The 5,600-nt window shown below is 37.9% G+C and overlaps 1 non-coding gene across 1 annotated transcript; it reads right to left on the bottom strand.

The window, feature by feature from the left end:
* Positions 1 to 554: 554 nt before the first annotated feature.
* Positions 555 to 661, bottom strand: LOC112510583. The gene has a single exon (XR_003068961.1). It is a non-coding gene; the product is annotated as a small nucleolar RNA R71 (small nucleolar RNA).
* Between the last annotated feature and the right edge of the window lie 4,939 nt (positions 662 to 5,600).

Here is a 5,600-nt window from a genome sequence, read left to right as displayed (position 1 = left end):
GAATAAAATTAATATTTTGAAGATAATAAAATGAAACTTTAAAAAAAATAAAATGCAATAAACAAAATTTTAAAAATAAATAAAAAGTAAAATAAAAATTTATTTGATGTTTTAAAATAGAATCAATTTTACTTTGTTTCATCCATTTATATAGGGTAGGGTGAAATAGTTCCATTTTGTTCTACCATGTTTTTGTCTGTTTTACATAAAAGTTCTATCAAATATGGTACATGGCTCTCGATCGATTCTGTTTTATCCAGTGTACCCAACACACCATGAAAGATACATGAAGATGGTGACGGTGGAGATGAAATTTGGAGATGCTGATGATGTAGATGAAGATGAAGGAGACGCTTTTCTAATCTGGAAGGCCCACAGATGCCTTCCTGATCCCGGGAGTGTCAAATGACGCTCCAAGACTTACTTTATTTCCATTTTCATTGAGGGATCGGGCAAAAACATAGTTTAATTATTTAACACCGGGATCTGTGTCGTCTTGGAGTAACATGGCGGAATTTTTTTTGCGAAAATATTTCCCAATAACAAGGAACGCTAAGTCCAGAAACGAAATCTGTCTTTTTAAACAACTAGATGATGAAGTTGTTCCTGACGCGTGGAAAAGGTTCAAAGAACTGTTGAGGAAATGCCCACACCATGACATTCATACTGTATTCAACTTGAGACATTTTTCAATGGGTTAAATACCATGGCAAAACAAATGTTCGATGCGACTGCAGGCGGAGCCTTCACAGCCGTGACCTATAATGAGGGATATGAAATCCTGGAAAAGATATCTACAAACAATGGGCATTGGGCTGACTCACGTGTCCAGCCACATAAAAAGACTGCTGGAATACATGAGGTAGATGCATATACTGCATTAACAACTTAGCTCATCTCCATGACCAATTTATTGAAAATTTTAACTTCTGGTCAGGGAGTACAGCAAGCTGCTAACACATCTGTTCCAACAGTCCTATCTGTGCAATGTGTGTGCTGTGGTGGGGATCATTTATATGAACATTGTACTTATAATTCTGAATCAGTAAATTATGTTCAAAACAGATCTAATCCTTACTCTAACACATATAATGCCAGTTGGAGACAACACCCGAACTTTTCTTAGAACAATCCTAGTTTAAATCCACCAGTCCATAAACAACAAGGAACATCTAATTTCCAACCACATCATCATGCAAACATTTCTAACTCTCAGAACCACCAACAAAGTTTTCAGAATTCTTAGCTACATTTTCAGAATAAACCTCCTCCACAGATATAATCATCATCTTCTTTGGAAGCAATGATCAAAGGGCTTTTAGCACATGCTCAAGCCCAAAATCAAGCTTTGATTAATCAACAAAGTGCTGCCATCAGGAATTTAGAGACTCAAGTCAGTCAACTTGCGCTTAACCAGAGCAGTAGAGCCGTTGGTACCTTGCCCAGTAATACAGAGGTCCCGAGAGATCTAGAAAAAGAACATGTGAAAGTAGTGACTCTTAGGAGTGGGAAGGAGTTGACAGAAAAAATACCGAAAGATAATACACCAAGACTGTCAGAAACTAGTAATCCAGTAGTAGTCCCTGTCAAAGAAGAACTGGTCCCACCTTTAGAAAAGCAAGCATCTGAGACCACCACTCTTGTTCCCCCTAGATCAGACTTCTCTTTACTTTTTCCAGAGGATACTCTGAAGAAGTCAGAAGGGACTGAGGTTGTAGAGACCCCTAAGCTTGATACTAAGATTCCACCAGAACCACCAAAAAGCAACACAAAGACTCAAGGCATTCAAGATCCATCTTGCTCAATGCCTCCAAGCAAGAATGTGATAAAACCAATCCCTCCTTATGTTCCTTACCCCCAAAGGTTGATGAATTAGAAAGAGGAATTGCATTTTAAGAAATTAGTGGATGTGTTTAAAGAATTGCACATCAACATACCCCTTGTTGAGACAATTGAGCAAATGCCTAGTTATGCTAAGTTTCTGAAGGACATCTTAAGCAAGAAGAAGAAGTTGGCTGAGTATGAGACTGTAGCTCTTACCGAAGGATGTAGTGCACTTTTGACCAATAGCATACCCCCTAAGCTTAAATATCCAGGGAGTTTTACCATTCCTTGTTCAATAGGTGGAAAGGAGATATGGAAAGCCCTATGTGACTTAGGAGCTAGTATCAACCTCATGCCTTTGTCTATCCTTAACACCTTAGGCATAGGAGAAGCTAGATCCACCATAGTTACCCTCCAGTTGGCAAATAAATCCACTGCATACCCTAAGGGAAAGATTGAAGATGCATTGGTACAGGTTGATAAGTTCATATTTCCGGCAGATTTTATCGTATTAGATTTTGAGGCTGATAAAGACATTCCGATTATTTTAGGGAGACCTCTCTTAGCCACCGGAAGAACTTTGATAGATGTCGAGAAAGGAGAGTTGACCATGAGGCTTCAAGACCAAAAGGTCACATTTAATGTCTTCATCTCCTTAAAATATCCTGATTATCTGAAGAATGTTCAGGCATAGCTGAAATAGAAGAAGAGGTTGTTGAGGAAGGAATTCAGAAAAGCCTTAGGTTGGAAGAAGAGAGTGTAGAGGAATTAGAAGAAGAGAAGGTTGAGGAAATAGAGGCAATAGGAAATGATTTTGTGCCAGAAGAGGTGTTAGCTTTTGAACTTTTGGAAAATAATGAACAAAAAGACTTCACCCCGTCCATAGTATCACCACCTGACCTGGAGTTAAAGCAATTCCCATCCCATCTAAAATATGTTTTTCTAGGAGAAGAAGGAAAATTGTCTGTCATTATCTCATCTACCCTAGACTTGCATCAAGAGAAGAAACTAGTGGATATGTTGAAATTGCACAAAAAGGCTTTAGGATGGACCATTGATGACCTGAAAGGGATTAGTCCCTCAATTTGTCAACATAAGATCATCTTGGAGGATAAAATTTTCACATCCATAGAACCTCAAAGAAGGCTGAATCCTATTATGAAAGAGGTAGTAAAAAAGAAGATTTTGAAATGGTTAGATGCAGGAATTATCTTCCCGATAGCCAATAGTTCTTGGGTTAGTCCGGTCCAGTGTGTTCCCAAGAAAGGAGGGTTCACAGTCATCACAAATGAAAAAAAAAAAGAACTTATCCCCACCAGAGTTGTATCCGATTGGAGAATATGCATGGACTATAGGAGGCTAAACAAGGCTACTCATAAAGACCATTTTCCACTACCTTTCATTGACCAAATGTTAGACAGATTAGCCGGCAAATAGTACTATTGTTTCTTGGATGGTTATTCAAGTTACAATCAAATAGTTATTTCTCCCGAGGACCAGGAAAAGACCACCTTCACATGTCCTTATGGCACTTTTGCTTTCAGACGTATGCCATTTGGACTGTGCAATGCTCCTGCCACCTTTCAGAGGTGTATGATGTCCATTTTTTCAGATATGCTTGGAAAATCCATTGAAATCTTTATGGATATTTTTCTGTATATGGTTCATCTTTTGACAACTGTTTGGACAATTTAAAAAAGAGTCTTGAGAGGTGTGAGGAAACTGATTTGGTCCTCAACTGAGAGAAATTCACCTCATGGTTAAGGAAGGAATTGTTCTGGGCATTTAATCTCTAAAAAAGGAGTGGAGGTAGATAAAGCAAAACTCAAAGTTATTGAAAAACTACCAGAACCTACCACTGTTAAAGAAATCAGGAGTTTTTTTGGGTCATGCAGGATTTTATAGAAGGTTCATAAAGGATTTTTCAAAAATTTCAAAACCTTTATATTTACTCTTACAACATGACCAAAAATTTGATTTTAATGATGAATGTAGAAATGCATTCAAAACTTTGAAGAAAGCCCTGATTACTTCACCAGTGGTAGTTGCTCCAGATTGGAACAAACCTTTTGAAATTATGTGTGATGCGAGCGATTGAGCGGTTGGTGCTGTCTTAGGTCAGAGAAGAGAGAAGGTGTTTCATTCAATTTATCATGCAAGTAAGATTTTGAATGAAACACAGATAAACTACACCACCACGGAGAAGGAATTATTAGCCGTAGTGTTTGCATTTGAGAGATTTAGATCATACTTGATGGGGACTAAGGTAATTGTTCATACTGATCATGCAACCATCAAATATTTGATTTCAAAGAAGGATGCAAAGCCTAGGTTGATAAGGTGGGTGTTGTTATTGTAGGAATTTGATTTGGAAATACGTGATAGGAAGAGTGTGAAAAATCAGATAGCAGACCATTTATCTAGGTTAGAGAAACTTGAGATAGAGGGAGGTGACATTGTAGAGACCTTCCCGGATGAGATAATTTTGATGGTGCAACAACAAAACGCACCTTGGTTTGCTGATATAGCAAATTTCTTAGCTTGTGGCATCAAATCGTCTGAATACACAAGCCACATGCTTATGAAATTTTTTCATGATGTCAAGTCTTATTTTCGAGATGACCCCTTTTTGTTTAAACTTGGTACAGATCAGCTTTTAAAAAGGTGCTTTCCAGAATCTGTGTTCCAAAAGTGTTGTATCAATGTCACCAAGCTTCTACTTTTTCAAGGATTCCCATAACTTTGCACAAAGATGCAATGAATGCCAAAGGAGTGGTTCCATTTCTAAAAGAAATGAAATGCCACTACATGGGATCCTGGAAGTTAAGTTATTTGATGTATGGGGAATAGACTTTATGGGTCCTTTCCCCCTATCAAATAACTGCCAATACATACTGGTTGCTGTAGATTATGTCTCAAAATGGGTAGAAGCTGTGGCATGTGTTTCAAATGATGCCAAGACTGTGGTTAAATTCCTTTAAAAGCAAATTTTCACACGGTTTGGTACCCCCAGAGCCTTAATAAGTGATGAGGGTACCCATTTTATAAATAATTTGTTAAGTGGAGTTCTTGCAAAATATAATGTTAACCATAAAATAGCCACAACTTATCACCCACAGACAAATGGCTTAGCAGAGTTGTCCAACAAAGAAATAAAAAGTATTCTGGAAAAGGTTGTCAAGCCTAACAGGAAGGACTGGGCATTCAAGCTAGATGATGCTTTATGGGCATACAGTTCCGCTTTCAAAACACCAATTGGTATGTCCCCATACAAGCTAGTTTATGGCAAGGCTTGCCATCTTCCGTTAGAGCTTGAGCATAAAGCATATTGGGCCATAAAAGAATTACATTTTTCTTTAAAAGATGATGGTTTGAAAAGGAAGTTGCAACTCTGTGAACTGGATGAACATAGGCTGTTGTCCTATGAAAATACCAAGCTCTATAAAGAGAAAACAAAAAGTTGGCATGACAAGAGAATACAGCACAGAGAGTTGAGAGAAAGCCAGCATGTTCTTTTGTTTAATTCTAGACTGAAGTTATTCCCCGGAAAAATTAAGTTTAGATGGTCTGGGCCTTTTCTTGTTTTTAAAGTATACCCTTATGGAGCAGTGGACTTGGTAAACCCGGAAGATAACTCTATTTTCAAGGTAAATGGCCAAAGGGTAAAAGTATTGTTGATCCTCTCTCTCAGTGATTTGATGATAATCCCTTTTCCCTTTCACGTTGTATTTATGTTTCTGTATTTTCAGTTCCAGCGATCATCACTGAGTATGTTC

The sequence above is a fragment of the Cynara cardunculus genome (assembly GCF_001531365.2).
Source record: "Cynara cardunculus var. scolymus isolate 2C chromosome LG 3, CcrdV1, whole genome shotgun sequence".
Taxonomy (NCBI): domain Eukaryota; kingdom Viridiplantae; phylum Streptophyta; class Magnoliopsida; order Asterales; family Asteraceae; genus Cynara; species Cynara cardunculus.
The sequence above is the reverse complement of the archived record's forward strand: the minus strand, read 5'-3'. Positions and strand labels throughout refer to the sequence as shown.